Below are 16994 nucleotides of genomic sequence, written 5' to 3'. Positions count from 1 at the left end.
TGGCAGGTGTATTAACTGGATTATCATTGGCTAATGCTGGTATTTTATTGCTCAATTTTGTCTTTCAAATGCTTTATTGCTCCAGTGGTTAACCTGTAAAGTTCTGACTTAAAGTAAGCATTTCTTCGTTGCAGTAAGTTGCACTTGTGCCAACTGTATACTTAATGTCCTTAATTTATTGGAATAATAATTCATAGTGCAAATTACTGTTCTTCATAAAAATATCCTTCTTGTCAACTGTTTACTACAAATGGTCACGACTCCTTTGTTCAATTTTTTAAAATGTTTATGCAGAGGAATCTGATATTGCTTTGCTCAATTTACAGTAAAATACGTTTGTAAATGTAAAAGTGCCTCACTGTAGCACATAGGTTCTAAATTTGAACTAGTAATCTAGAAGCCTGGATTAATCATTCTGAAAATAAGAATTTGAATCAAATAAAATCAGTTTGGGTTAATTCAGAGATACAGTGTGGAAACTGGCCCTTCGGCCCAACTTGCTCACACCGGCCAACATATCCCAGCTGCACTAGTCCCATTTGCCCACGTTTGATCCACATCACTCCAAACCTGTCCTATCCATGTACCTGTATAACTGTTTTTATTGTTGGGATAGTCCCTGCCTCAATTACCTCCTCCAGCAACTTGTTCCATTTTCCCCACCACCATTTGTGTGAAAAAGTTACCCCTCATATTCCTATTAAATCTTTCCTCTTCACCTTAAACCTATGTCCTCTGGTCTTCGATTCACCTACTCTGGGCAAGAGACTGTGCATCTACCCGATCTATTCCTCTCGTGATTTTATATACTTCAATAAGATCACCCCTCATCCTCCTGCGCTCCAAGATTCCCTGCCTACTCAACCTCTCCATATATGAGTTATAGGCTCTCTAGCACTGGCAACATCCTTGTAAATCTTCTCTGTGCCCTTTGCAGCTCGCCATAATCTTTCCTATAACATGGTGTCCAGAACTGAACTCAATACTCTAAATGCAGCCTCACCAACATCTTACACATCTGCAATGTGACTTCCCAACTTCTAAATACTCTGACTGATGAAGGTCAATGTGCCAAACGCCTTTTTGACCATCCTATCTACCTGCGATTCCACCTGCACTCCTCGATCCCTCTGCTCCACAACACTCCCCAGAGCATGACCCTTCTGTGTAGGTCCTGCCCATGTTGGACGTCCCAAAATGCAACAGCTCAAATTTCTCTGTATTAAATTCCATCACCCATTCCTCAGCCCACCTGGCCATTCGATCAAGATCCTGCTGCAATTTTTCACAACTATCTTCACTATCTGCAAAACCACCCACTTTTGTATCATCTGTAAATTTGCTAATCTTACTGTGTATGTTCTCATCCAAATCATTGATATAGGTGTTTCAGAATTTGAATAAATTATTATTTGAAATATCAAGAGAAAAAAGTAACATGAGTTTTTTTTTTAATTAATTCACTGGGTTACTAATAACTATCAGTGAAAGATTCCTGTAACTCTTATAACAAGGCAATTTATATGCTCAATTTCCCTGTGGAACTGGGCAATAGCTGCTTTGCAGTAATGCAGAAAAGTAATTTTAACAGATCTTTTGAAAGCATCACAACATTCCCCATCACAACTTGAGTAAAGTCACCAGTTAAAGTGAGTTTATCCTTCTCATAAACTCCTTGTAATATGCACCTGAAGGATAAAAATAGCTTTGATTTTGCTCTTTTTTCAGCATTTTGATATTTTGCATTACCATAACTAGATGCTGAATCGCATAGGTCCTCTATCTTTTTGTAAAAAAATTTGAAGGATAGATGAATACCATTGATTAATCCTATGAATTAGCATTGATTAATACAATTGAGACTTGAACCATGGACATATCCTTGCTCTGAACATCTGTTCAGATCTGTAGATCATCTGAACAACAAAACTAGCATATTTCTGACAAAAGTAGATAACTGTCTTACTGTTTCCTGTTCACAAGAAGCAGGACAAATCCAGTCTGCCAAATACTATCCCATTTAGCCTGCACGTGCACTCGATCATTAGCAAAGTTATGTCATTGCTAGTAACAAGCAGCTGTTGCCCATTAGTGCTCCATTTGGGTCTGACCTAGACGACTCACCCCCAGTCCAATGTTTGGTCCATATATATATATATATAAATGTGGAATGGAGAACTGAATTGATGAGAAAAATCAAGGGCAGCATTTATGTTAAGGGGAAGATATTGCATTTTTTTTTAAATCCAGAAATCTGTTTAAATGTTAATCCACAGCACTACTTGTGAGTGTGTTGGTCCCAACTTTGTTGAGGTTCCAGCCCGGATTGGTCCCAATTCCCTCAAAAACTGGTCCCAAAGCTTCATGAAACCACTTCCTCTTGCATTATCTCAACAGCTATGTATTTATTTGTGCAATTCATGATTTAATCAGATGACTTAATTCAAACTTAATCAACATGCTTGATTGCTAGTGTGTTCCATTCCAAGTGTACTTATTTGAGTTAGTTATGAATTTAGACCAAGATTATTTAAGCAGGGCAAAATAATGCCATTGTCTGAATTTGGTAACCAGATCTCCGAGCAAAGGCATAGTGCTCACTCACTGCACTAATTGGACTACAACATTGGACTTAAAAACAATCTGCATTTTGTAGTGTATTGAAAGCATCATTGTGTTGAAAACATCGAAAATGATACATTGTAGGAAGACATGTTTTAATTATAATTCATCTTTTCCCCTAACATATTTGATATTGAGTTGATGGCAGATATTTAATCGCTTCACAAACTGGTCCTGTTCTAATCCACATTGACTATTTCTGTTTGAATATAGTCCAGAGATATCTTCTAGCATACCAGCACATTAACTACATCCCCTTTTGCTTCTTCAGTTAGACATAGACGATCCCATGATAATAATTTGAAGTTATCCCTTGTTTCCATGTCAATATTTCCAGTTCAATCAACATCTTTGAATCACATTAAGTATTCATTATTTTACAGTTTATGAGATATTTCTGTGTGCAAATCGATGGTTAGGTCCCTCCATTGCACCATTCACCGTGTTTTAAAAATATTTAATTCTTCGTTAAAAAAATGCATTGGGACATAGAGTACTATACGGTGGTGCTATGTTGGTGCAGTCCTGCCATTTGGTTACATCCTTATCCATTTGGTTTCTTTGCACATTTGACTTGTAGTTCACAGTATCATCAGGTAAGGGCAAAGCTTAATCATTAAAATTAAAAAAACCTCCTCCAATAAAGACAGAGTAGGTAGGAAATGCTCAGCAGGCCAGTTGGAATCAGTGGAAAGATAAACAGAGTTAATATTTAAAAGACCTTTGTCAGTACTAGAAAAGAGAGAAAACTCTTAAGTTGCAGAAAGATGGGAAATGGGTGGATAGAACAAATGGAATATTTCTGATGGAACGAAGTTAGGATTGCATTGAGCATGTATTTGTTTATTATTGTCACATGCACTAAGATACAGTGAATAGTATGTTTGCACTCTATTGAATTAAATCAGATCATACCATACATGAGTATAATCAAGTCATAGACAAAGTGGATAACCTCACATTTATCCACATTATACTGCCTCTGCCATGCATCTGCCACTCACCCAACCTATCCAAGTCACCGTGTAGCCTCATAACACAGCTTTGTGTCATCCGATGTTACATTTAATTCCTTTGACTAAATCGTCAATATATATTGTAAGTAACTGTGGTCCTAGCACTGAGCCTTGCGACACCCCACTAGTCACTGCCTGCCATTCTGAAAAGGACCCGTTAATTCCTACTCTTTGCTTCATGTCTGCCAATCAGTTCTCTATCCATGTCAATACCCTACCCCCAATACTATGTGCTCTAATTATGCTCACCAATCTCTTGTGTGGAACTTTGTCAAAGGCTCTTTGAAAGTCCAGACACACCACATCCACTGGCTCTCCCTTACACATTCTACTTGTTAAATCCTCAAAAAATTCCAGAAGATTAGTCAAGCATGATTTCCCCTTCACAAATCCATGCTGACTTTGACCAATTCTGTCAATGCTTTCCAAATGATAGAATCGCCTTGAAAATGGCAGAAGATAGTCTAATTACAGATGTTTTTGTGACATTTTGTTATTTTCCCTATATCACTGATTTGAATACAGCTCAGACTTTAGTAAACAATTGAGGTTCTAGATTTGTTTTAAGTGCACTGAAGTTGAATTTTTAAGGCAGACTTCTTTCAGTTAGTCAAAACCACCAACATGGTGCTAAATTGTAGTTTCCTTTCACTGAAAGTATCTGCAAATTGACATCAATAAGACGCATCAAACTAAATGCAGATTGTAATGTAGCAGCGCATGATAAAGGCTTCATATGGACTGGATGCAAGGCCAGTGATCTTGGAGCTCAACCTATTCAGTTCTCTTTGAGGAAATTTTGCTGTATTTGAATTTATTAAATAAGTGCATACTGTTCTCTTTAAGCTTGATCAATAAAAATATAAAACTTGATTAACTCATGCTATTTTATACTTTCCCTCACTTAAGTATTGAAATGATGACAAAGCAAAGCATAAATAAGAATAATTTACCAGTATTTTCTTTCCTTTGTATGCTAGGCTGTTATAATTAGATGGTAATGTAATTTTAAACCTTCCATCTTGTATTGCTCACAACCCCAAAGTGACATTCAAATGGTTGACATGCCAAAATCCAGCACACACAGAATTAATGCTTTTGATGCCTTGATTAGTTTTGAAGTTGTATCTGGATGACTAGATGAAATTCCCTCAAATCATAGCTGGCAATAGTACATACATATGAGTGAACTAAATTCAACAAGGCAAAGGGATGTTAAGCAGTAAAATAATGTCAATATTATTTCAATTAGCTGCTTAAGTTAATGTGCCTATACTAGGACATATATACTGAACTGCTAGCAGTTCGCTAGTTGAAAATCAAAAATAAATATATCCATTTATTATACAAGACTCTGTTGACCTGCCAGTTTACATGCATGGCCAAATAACTTTATTTGTGCCTATTCTGGTTTTGCTATATATATATACTAGACTAAGTGGGACCCATTATGCCCCTGTCACACGGGAGGCCTGGTCCCCCAAAGCAGCCCATTCCCCAACTCAATATTCCACCACTCACCCGTTTCCCCCAATGCAATATTCCACCACTCACACATAGCCCCTAACTGCGCAGGCGTGGCTCATTTCCCCTCATCCCCGAGCACTCCCTCCCCCACCACTTCATGTGTGGGAGGGGAGGGAAGTGGGAAAGTGGGGGGGGGGGGGGGGGGGGGGGGGGGGGTGTGTGGACGGGGAGGTGTAGAAGGGCGGAGAGGATGTTAGGGAGGGTGGCGGGGGGGGCTGTGGGTGTGGGGTGTTTGTGGACGGGGCGGTGTGTAGGAGGGGGTGTGTGGGGTGTGTGTGTGTGGGGGGGTTGTGGGGGGGGGGGGGGTGGGCGGCGGGATGTGTGGGGGGTGTGTGTTTTTGGGAGGGGAGTGTGTGAGCGGGGGTTTTGTGTGGGGGGGGAGGGGTGTGTGGGTGGGGGGGGGGGAGTGAGCTCGGAGAAAAAACACGGGGAAGAGCCATGGGGGACGGGGCATCATGGGGGAGGGGGAGGAGCCAGCGTGGGGGACCAGAGGGGTAGTGGCTTGAATTGGTGGTGCGATGGGGACTCACAGCGAGCGCTGATCGCTGGTCGTTCTCCGCCTGGATCAGTGTCTCCGCTTTCTGTTTGGCGACACCGGCAACAACTCCAACTCCAGGCTGGGCTGGGTCTCCGACTCTGGGCTGGATCTCCCACGCTGGGCTGGGCTGGGTTGGGTCTCCGACACTGGGCTGCTGCTTGGGGCGGGGCTGGGCAGGGCTGCTTTGGATCCCTTCGAAAGTCTTGTTGGAAACCTCCGCCGGCCATCATCAGCTCCTGTAAAGATGCGATGGCGCAGGAAGGGGCGGAGTGACGGGGAAGAGACTTAAATTCTTTTTTTTAATCATCAATCTACATACAAAACATAATTTAAAAAAGCTAAAGCAGGTGTTTAGAAAAGTTTGCAAAGTAATTAAAAAGAAATAACTGAAATATCACATTTACATAAATATTCAGACCCTTTGCTATAACACTCAAATTGAGCTTTGGTGCATCCTGTTTCCATTGATTATCCTTGAGATGTTTCTACAAGTTGATTGGAGTTCACAAGTGGTAAATTAAATTGATTGGCCAAGATTTGGAAAGGCACACACCTGTCCATATAAGATCCCACAGTTGACAGTGCATGTCAGAGCAAAAACCAAGCCATGAAGATGATGGAATTGTCCGTAGACCTCCGAAACAGGATTGTGTCGAGACACAGATCTGAAGAAGGGTATAACATTTCTGCAGCATTGCATGTCCTGAAGAGCACAGTGGCCTCCATCATTCTTAAATGGAATAAATTAAGTGGAGTACAGAGGCAAATAAATAAATGATGGGTCTTTGTCCCAAACATTATGCAGGACACTGTATGAACTTTATTATGAAGGAGAGAGATGCATTTGAGGTGAAGTCATATACCTCATCTAGACTGCACAGGCAAGAGTATAATAGAGGGCAATTATTTATCCTTGCATCTACCTAGTCAAACCGTATAAGAATTTTGGATCTTCAAATGAAACTTAATCTCTCTGACAGAACGTGCCATCTAAGGAATCAATCTGGTGAATCGGTAAAGGTTTAACAAAAACATAGTTTTAAAGTTCCCTGCTTGATTAGCACATATTCAACTGAAAGTATAAAGCTTCACTAAGCTTTTTAAGATGTACCCAGTATTACCTCACTCCTTTCTCTCTCAATGAATATGCTTTTTTTGATCTTGCAGGCCAAACATTCATTGCAATTAGGGAATGCCACTAGTAGATTTAAGGTTGAGTTATATATTTTGTTTACAACATTCCCTCTATTGCAAAAATATCCTTCCTCAATTAAGCAAATTAGACCTATTTGCAATATTTCAAATGTGATCTTGCTTAGGATTTTTTATGATTGAAACAAGGTCTGCTATTTTATCCTCTTGTAATAAAAAACAATGTACTGGCTGCCTCCACAATTCCTTGTACTATGTGTTCTTATTTTTTTCTACCAAAGTGGATGACCTTACACTTTCCTAGATTACATACTATCTGCTCCATCCTTGCCCATTCACTAACCTGAAATCCGCTTCACAGCCCAATGTGAATCCAGTTTAGTAAAATCAACAAACATAGATATTTTACAGTTGATTTCCTTATCACAATCATTGATAAAGATTGTGAACACCTTACCAACACCAAACCCTGTTGCACCTTCCTACTTGCTGACTCCCAAACCAAAAATGTCAGTTTCAACAAGTTTTCTTTCAGACGCAGTGCAGAAACAAGGAATTAAAACTTTCAGTCTGGGCTTCATACTCATGATCAAATTCATATCTGTGTATCGGAAAATTGTTGGTTCAAGTCCCACTACTAGAATTACAACACAAAATTTAAACTAAGACCTTCCGGGCAGAATTGTTGGAGGTTATGATTTTTAGATAAAAAGCAAAATTGTCCACACGTGGATGTAAATGTTTCTTGCATCACAACGTGACGGTGTTTCAAAAGTGGCTACAAAGTCTCTTCATTTTTGTTAACTTGCAGGCTACTTTCATGAGTAAATGAATGGAAGGCTATTGGCTTACTGAGTTAAACCTGCTGTTTAATCAAATTTCATTGTAGTCAATTATTTTTGTGACTGTTCACATACGTGTTTGTCTTGCTCTTGTCATTTAAAAAATGAAGAATATGTGCACCCTACTTGCTCAACAGTTTCCTAAGTTTATTTTCAAATAAAAATAAAAAGAGATCGAAAAGCTGAAGATAAATAGTGTTAAGCACAGCACCTGTATGACAACTTGTAAACTGCCAGATATTTTCACTCAATCGGCTCTCCACGCAGTGTATTTAGCAGAATCAATAGAAACTTTTCTATTCTATGGTGAATACTTCACATGTGTTGTAGGCTCGTGAAACCCATTAGCAGCAAAACCAAAGCTGCCGTACCCTGGAATATATATTTACTTTCTTTGAGGAAAACAAAATAGTTAGCCATGAGAATATTACAGTGAAAAGGGGATACCACCTTTACTGTCTCTACTAGACAAACAAACTATTTTAAAATATGTAGTTACCATATATGTGTACATCTGTCAAAGGCATCCACTGACTACTTAGAAAACAACAATCTCCATTTTGCCAAGATGAAGTGTCTCCAGTTCATAGTCAGTGAAGAAAGCAACTATTCTGGCACCTGTGCCATTGCTTTGAAGTGGAAACAAATACTGGAGTAAGTGCTGGAGAAACTCAGTGGGTCAGGCATCATCTCTGGAAGACATGGCTGGGACTTTTTGTAAACCAGCATCTGCTGTTCCTTGTATCTCCATTGCTTTGAAATGAACACTTTGATGTTAATTTTGGTGGTCCATTGTTCTACCAGTAGAGTTAGGATAGCCATATTTGGCAGTGATTTGAACACATGCCACTGCCGGTGGTGAGGGAGATGGTAGACAAGTTACCGTGAGGAGGGGAGAGAGGAGTTTGTGAGTGAGGCGGGTCTGGGCGTCGCCGTCCTGGCTGTGGCTTTTACTGGCAGGAGAGGAGACTAATTTGCATGGCGCTGACACAGGAGAAGAGACCAATCTGAGCATGCGTGGTTTTTAAGATTTTTAAACCTTAATAACTTTTAAAATATACCATCGATCGGAACAAAACTTGTTGCACTAGTAGCACAGGGGAATGGTGAATAAGGTGGTGAAAAATCGTAGCGCTATCGTCTACCGTTTATGCACAAATACAAAAACCACGCAAACCGGAAGAGCACATGATCAGAGTTTTAGTTATGTATGGATAGAAAGATGTACAGGATAGGTTTTCTACCGAGAGTGGTTGGTGTCTGGAACACACTGCAACAGGTTGAAGCAGATAGAATAGTGTTTAAGATGCTTTTAGATAGGCACATGGATATGCAAGGAATGGTGGATATGGATTAAGTGCAGGGTGGAAGGTGTGATACTGTTATGTTCTATATGCACGTACCTTCTTTTCCACTTCTTCCTGTCTGCTCACATCTTCAAAATTGACCAAATTTGTGTGTTTTCTGAATGATAATGCAACAATACAAGTAGTTGGCAGTTTCTACAACATACAGAATTCCATTGACATTGCAGATCAATTCCTACAGTAATTTTGCAACGAGAAATAACAATAAGCTTTCTAACCACCCTTTCCCTCACATTTTCTTTCATTTGCTGTATCCAGCCTAGAGAAAGAAATTCCTATTGAAGAGGCTAAAACCGTCCAGCACGGAAATGGGTCCTTCAACCTATCTTATCCATACCGACTAAGTTTGCATACTGGGCGAGTCCCATTTGACGCATAGCTTGCTGAACCCTTCCTATCCATCTATATACTTATAAAACACTGATCTTGGATGTGTGTGTATGTGTCTATAATCATATTGCTTGAAAAAAACGACGCTCTAATGGTAACATTTTTACATATTCCTGTAGAGATTTATCCCGTGAAGTCAAAATTCGCCTTATCTGAAAAATGAATGCATTATTTCTCCAGTTATTAATCAAAATGTTCAAGAATTTCAAATAACTTAGAAATTCTGACATGATGACATCACAATGGCTGCACGTTGTGTTCACGCGCTGTGAGTGACGTCGTCTCGCGGCCCGCTCGTTATTCCGACTGCAACACACGCTGCGAGTGAGGAAAGAGCAAGTCGCGCCCTGTACTAGTGGTCCCTCTCCCCCTCCTCCTCTCCCCTTCCTCCTCTCCCTCTCCCCCCCAAGCTCTCTCTCTTTCCCCCTACCACGGGCTCTCTCCCCCCCGCCTCCCTGGGCGCTCCCTCTCTCTTTTTTTTCTCTCCCCCTCCGGGCTCTGGGATCACATGATCCCACCAATTGCCACATCTTCCCATCTCCTCCCCTGTCTGCGTTCCGCAGAAACCGCTCCCTCCGTAACTCCCTGGGCAATTCGTCCCTTCCCACCTGAACCACCTGGCACTTTCCCTTGCAACCGCAAAAAATGCTACACTTGTTGCTTTACCTCCCCCCGTGACTCCATTCAAGGACCCAAGCAGTCCTTCCAGGTGCGGTAAAGGTTCACCTGCACCTCCTCCAACCTCATCTATTGCATCCGCTGCTCTAGATGTCAGCTGCTCCACATCGGTGAGACCAAACATCACTTTGCTGAACACCTCCGCTCGGTTCGCAATAACCAACCCGATCTCCCGCTGGCTCAGCACTTCAACTCCCCCTCCCATTCCGAATCCAATCTTTCTGTCCTGGGCCTCCTCCATTGCCAGAGTGAGGACCACTGTGAATTGGAGGAGCAGCAACTCGTATTTTGCTTGGGCAGTTTGCACCCCAGCGGTATGAACAGTGACTCCTCTAATTTCAGATAGTCCTTACTTTCTCCTCCCCTTTCAGCTCTCCCTCAGCCCTCTGGCTGCACCTCTTCCTTTCTTCATCCAGCGCCCCTCACCCTCACATCAGCCTGAAACATTGCCTATTTCCTTCGCTCCATAGATGCTGCCTCACCCGCTGAGTTTCTCCAGTATTTTTGTCTACTTTTCCAGCATCTGCAGTTCCTTCTTAAACAAACAGCTAACAATGGCCTGTTTCCTTTATCATCATTACTTTTTTGCGTATCTTTCATTCATTGTTCTTTATCTCTCTACATCATCGTCTATATCTCTCGTTTTCCTTATCCCTAGCTAGTCTGAAGAAGGGTCCCTACCCGAAACCTCACCCATTCCTTCTCTCCAGAGATATTGCCTGTCCCGCTGAGTTACTCCAGCTTTTTGTGTCTATCTTAAGAAATTTCACTATCCTGTTCTGATTTCATTTCTTAATCCATTAATACCTAGAATAGTCTATGCCTTCAGATAACTGTTAGGGGTTAAAACATAAAGTAATAAGAAAGTGAGAAATAGTACATCATGTTACATTTATGGTGTCTGTTGCATTTATGGATATGTGAATATATCTATAAGAATCTATACATAACTAAAACTCTGATTGTGTTATGTTCGGGTTTGGCAGTCTTTCTATTTGCGCAAAATCGGTTCACGATAGCGCTACGATTTTCGCCAATTCACTCACAGTTCTCCTGCGCTGCGAGTGCACCAAGTATCGTTCCGATCGGTTGAATGTCGTAAAAGTTTGTGAGGTTTAAAAATCTTAAAAACCGCGCATGCGCAGATCGATCTCTTCTTCCATTCAGCGCTGTGCAAATTAGTCTCTTCCCCTGTCACTCCACGGGACGGTCCGCCCCTTTCTGCGCCATCGCGTCTTTACTCGAGCTGAGGTTGGCCGGCAGAGGTTTCCAACCGGACACAATTTTCAGAGGGACCCGAAGCGACCCAGCCCCAAGCAGCCCAGCGTCGGAGAACCCGACCCAGCCCAGTATGGGAGACCGTAGCCCGGCCCAGCCCAGAGTCGGAGATGTCGCCAAACGAAAATCGGAGACTCTGATCCTGGCGGAGGAGAACGACCAGCTGTTAGTCATCATCGCACCGCCAATTCCAGCCACTACCCCTCTGGTCCCCCTCGCTGGTTCCTCCCCCCCCTCCCCGTGATGTGCCCTCTCCCCCATGGCTCTTCCCCGTCTTTTCTCTGAGCTCACTCCACCCTGCCCACACATCCCTCTACCCCCACATACCCATCCCCTGCCCACATACCCCTCCCCCCCACACAAGCCCCCCCCACCCACACACACACCCAACCCCCACACATCCCACGCCCCCATAACCGTCCCGCCCCCACAACTCCCCACCCCCATTTGATTAATGATTATCCATTGAGAGGATAATACTTTTTCTCTGCTTTACGATATTGAAGTTTCAAGCTCTTAATAGTAATATGCAATTGTGATCAATTCAACATATTAGCAGCTCAGGAAAGAAAAGCAGACTGAGCTAGTGAAATTTCATGAGAGTTTAGAATAATCTAACAACATTGGCGTTGCATTTATTGATATTGAAATATTATTTTTTACGTAACCTTATAATAATGTTACGTTATTATGTTTTATCGTGTTATAATGGCTACTTGCTATACAGCTTTGGGAGGCTTGATAGAATGGACTGTTTAGGAATGACAAAGATGTGAATAAAATCAGAATAGTATTTTGTGTTAATGTTATACTTAATAGGATTGTCCCTAATGCGTAGATGATAAGATTTAAATTATATGTGAGCAGTTCTGATTGTATGTTTAGTGCATATTTCAGTGAAGTACAATATTTCAAATAGGTAATAGCAAATTAGATGCATTGACAAAAATGAATGAAAGCAGCCCAGTTGTAAGATGAAAAATTAGAGGCGTTTTGTATAGGTCACCACTGTTTAGGAACAACAAAGCTTCTACCATTGAAAGTAGCTGAAATTCAAAGGAAGCTGAAACTGTTTGAGTGGGCTGGCACTAAGAAGCCTGTAATTTGTGTAGCTGCTTTGTTGAGCTTAACATTAAATGTTCTGATTCTCGAGATGAAGAGGTGATCTTTGTCATCTGCCCACACACACTTCCTGTTAAACAGCAGACCAATCTCTCCCGCTCTGACTGCACATTCATTGTCTAGCACCCACGCACAATCAAATAGAATATTCTTACAACTTGCCATTAAAACCTGAATACATACTGAACTAAAGGGCCTTGCAATTGACATGTAATTCATGATGGGGAAACAAGAGGCTTCCTGAGCAAGCACTTGAGAGAAAGTGCACAGTTTCTGAAGGCCCAGGATTACGACAGTTTTCATTTTATTGTTCAGATGATGATGTAAAGAAGTAATAATTATGCCAAAGATATTCTTAATATTGCTTAGTTTTGCAGAAGTGTTGTTCACATCTAGATTTATTTGATGTTTCATTTTTGTTGATTTAGTTGATTTATGGATAAGATTTTTGGTCAACCCTAACCATTAAGACTTTTTACTAACAAGAGGTCATGTATAGAAATTAAATATCTCTAAATGTAATTGATTATGCACAAATTGTAAGGTTCCATTCATTTTTGTCGTTAAAAGTCAAAATAGGGTTGTTTTTAATCAGAAATATAAATTTTGACGTATTTCAAAAGGTAATGACGCTACTGATTTTTGAAGACATTAGCAAAATTAATTTGCTTTTATGATGGATGTCCTTTTGAATTTGTTGTTGAGTAAGGAACTTGATAATATTACCATCTGAATGCAAGGTGATATAGTTACCAGAATAATGCTATTTAAATGAAACCATTCATTGACAGTTTTGCCAAAGTTCATTTTTCTACAAATACATGGAACTGCAGATGTTGGTTTACAAATAAAGATGCAAAGTGCTGGAGTAACTCAGCAGGTCAGGTAATATCTCTAGATAACATGGATGGGTAATGTTTCTCCAGAGATGCTGCCTGACCGTTAAGTACTCCCATGCTTTGTGTCTATATTTCTCAGTTTTCTACAGCTTTCCTGTATAAATTTATTTAATTCGCTGATGTACTTACCCAGGATATCATATGGATAATGAATGTAGTACTTACTGTAATAACAAATATACGCTTTGAGCATGAAAATAGACAATACAAACTTAAATATTCCGTTTTCATGCTGTATTTTTGAGCAATGGTATTTTTTTTTCCAAAAGTGCCACCCAGCACAGTGCCAAGTTTCTGCAATCTTCCTTATCAGATAGCGGAGACAAAATATTGTGGCTTTAACTAAATCATTTGAGAGATATATTTATGTAGTACCTAATGAACCATGATGACCACATATTTGGATTCTTTGGGCTTTAATTTAGAAAGAGAAGCATAGTGGTTTTCATAATTTCTTTGCTCAGCATTTTTTTTAAATAAACTAAAAAACACTTGCAAGTGGTCCATTTATAGTTGTTGACATTTGGATTCGAGCATACTTTTAAAACTGATCCAGGTTATAGAAATCAACCAAGTTGTGTCAAACTACCAAAGCTTTTGTAATATGTCACATAATTACTAACCATCTTAAATTGAAAATAAATGTTCTTACCTTACTGGATGTACGGTTTATTTTCTGTTTGCATTAAGTATCTACAATTGCAGCTGAACTAGCTTCTATTTTCTATTCTACTGTGTGATGAAAGACAATATTGCAATTTGTACATCACCTTTATCTTTGTTATCCAAATTATGTACGCTGAGTTGTGGAAATGGACTGAAACATGGATTTATCATATATTGTGTCATGGTCTTGGACAGTTGATTTAACCTAATAACAAATGTAATTTGTGCCAGAATGATCATTGCGTCTTGTAGACTATTCTTAGTAGCATCTTGCTATATATAACAATAAGACTATACATCTCCTCATTCTAACTCACTTCTCCATACCCGGTCCCAACAAAACCAGATGAGGCATCTCCTCACCATCAACGCTCCTTAGACTTTGTAAATTTCAATAGGATTGTCTCTCATTTTTCAAAACACTTGAGAGTTTAGGCTCAATCTACCTGATCTTTCCTTATAAGGTAACCCTTCTTGCATAGAAGATATCCAGAGACCCTTCCCAATACTGACTCCAATAAGTGGACAAAACCACATGTAGCACACATGTTGGGTTCTCATCAAATTCCAATAAGTTCCTGATTTGATCTCCTTATTTTTGGACTCCACCTTGAAATAAAGGTCAACCCATTCACCTCTAATTACTTTCTATACATGCATGCTAACTTTGTGTTTCTTCTGTGAGATCAAGAGTCTGGCATCTTATCTGTTCTTCTAAAGCAGGCAAGCACACTTTCCTTCATATTCTGCTTGTCTTATTTAAACTGTTTATAGTGAAACTTTGATAATCCAGAAGGCTCAGGATTTTGGACTGACAGATTTTTCTGCCTACTGGATGTTATTCCTACTAATACACTAATACATCTTTCATTCACTTTTTTCAGTTGTGAAATAGTACTATTATACATTTTCCAATGAACTCCATAGGTATAAAGGGAGTACAGGAAACAGTGCCCCTGTGAGTTGGAATGGAGCATTGCATATTGCATCCTGTGAGCCACATGTTAAATCCCTGGGATTTCTCAGTAGACAGACAGTAGATTACCAGTTTTACTGTATTTCTTTTATGCTACCACTTTATATCCTTCTCATATATCCATTTATTTATTGTATTATCCCTAACTTTGATATAATACACTGACCCTTCATCTAAATCATTAATATAGATTGAAAACAGCTGCACCTCAAACATCAATCCTATCCCTTATTCTTAAACTGTGGCCCCTGGTTCTGGACTCCCCTAACATCGGGAACATGTTTCCTGCCTCTAACGTGTCCAAACCCTTAATAATCTTATATGTTTCAATAAGATCCCCTCTCATCCTTCTAAATTCCAGTGTATACAAGCCCAGTTCACACCATTCTTCAAAAATATGACAGTCCCACCATCCCGGGAATTAAACTCGTGAACCTACGCTGCATTCCCTCAATAGCAAGAATGTCATTCCTCAAATTTGGAGACTAAAACTGCACACAATACTCCAGGTGTGGTCTCACTAGGGCCCTGTACAACTGCAGAAGGACCTCTTTGTTCCTCTCAACTCCTCTTGTTATGAAGACCAACATGCCATTAGCTTTCTTGACTGCTTGCTGTACCTGCATACTTACTTTCGGTGACTGATGAACAAGGTTACCAAGATCTCGTTGTACCTCGCCTTTTCCGAATTTGTCACCATTCAGATAATAATCTGCCTTCCTGTTCTTGCCACCAAAGTGGATAACCTCACATTTATCCATATCAAATTGCATCTGCCCACGCTCCCAACCTGTCCAAGTCCTCCTGCATCCTCATAGCATCCTCCTCACAGTTCACAGCCACCCAGCTTTGTGTCATCTGCAAATTTACTAATGTTACTTTTAATCCCTTCATCTAAATCATTAATGTATAATGTAAATAGCTGCAGTCCCAGAACCGAGCCTTGCGGTACCCCACGAGTCACTGCATGCCATTCTGAAAGGGACCCGTTAATCCCTATTCTTTGTTTTCCTGTCTGCTCACCAATTTTCTATCCATGTCAGTACCCTACCCCCAATATCATGTGCTCTAATTTTGCCCACTAATCTCCTAAGTGGGACCTTATCAAAGGCTTTCTGAAAGTCCAGGTATACACTACATCCACTGGCTCTCCTGTGTCCATTTTCCTAGTTACATCCTCAAAAAATTCCAGAAGATTAGTCAAGCATGATTTTCCCTTCGTAAATTCCTGCTGACTCAGACCGATCCTGTTACTGTGCCGCTATTTCATCTTATATAATTGACTCCCAGCATCATACCCACCACCGAAGTTCTCCTTGTTTGAAGCACTTTTCTTCCAAAAGCATTTGGAAATACAAATAAAATGTATCCAGGTTATAACAAAGGATTATCATTCTCTACCATGGGAACTATATCTCTAATAAAATGTTACTAAATTTGTCAAATATAGTTTTTCTTTCATTAACTATGTTGACTCTGTTTCAGGGTTTCTAAGGTCTGACGTATTTCCCTGCTTGCTGTCTCTTTTCTGCCTTGAATAGTAGTTATATTTCCATGGAACTACAGTGCGTTCCATAATGTTTGGGACCAAGACCCATCATTTTTTTATTTGCCTCTGTACTTCACAATTTGAGATTTGTAATAGAAAAAAATCACATGTGGTTAGTGCACATTGTCAGATTTTAATAAAAGCAATTTTTATACATTTTTGGTTATACATTTCACCATGTTTATACATAGTTCCCCCATTTCAGGGCACCATAATGTTTGGGACACATGATTTCACATATGTTTGTAGTTGCTCAGGTGCGTAATAATTGCCTCCTTAATGCAGGTATAAGAGAGCTCTCTGCACATCGTCTTTCCTCCAGTTTTTCCATCACCTTTGAAAACTTTTATTGCTGTTTATCAACATGAGGAC

General features: G+C 40.1%; 1 protein-coding gene across 8 annotated transcripts in view; it reads left to right on the top strand.

Annotated features, from left to right (window-relative positions):
• The window catches only part of hdac4 (histone deacetylase 4), a 356629-nt gene that overhangs the window by 196203 nt on the left and 143432 nt on the right, over window positions 1-16994 (top strand). The window lies entirely within an intron of this gene.

This window comes from Leucoraja erinacea, chromosome 7 (genome assembly GCF_028641065.1).
Source record: "Leucoraja erinacea ecotype New England chromosome 7, Leri_hhj_1, whole genome shotgun sequence".
Classification (NCBI taxonomy): domain Eukaryota; kingdom Metazoa; phylum Chordata; class Chondrichthyes; order Rajiformes; family Rajidae; genus Leucoraja; species Leucoraja erinaceus.
Note: the sequence above shows the minus strand (reverse complement) of the source record. Positions and strands in the feature narration are given on the sequence as shown.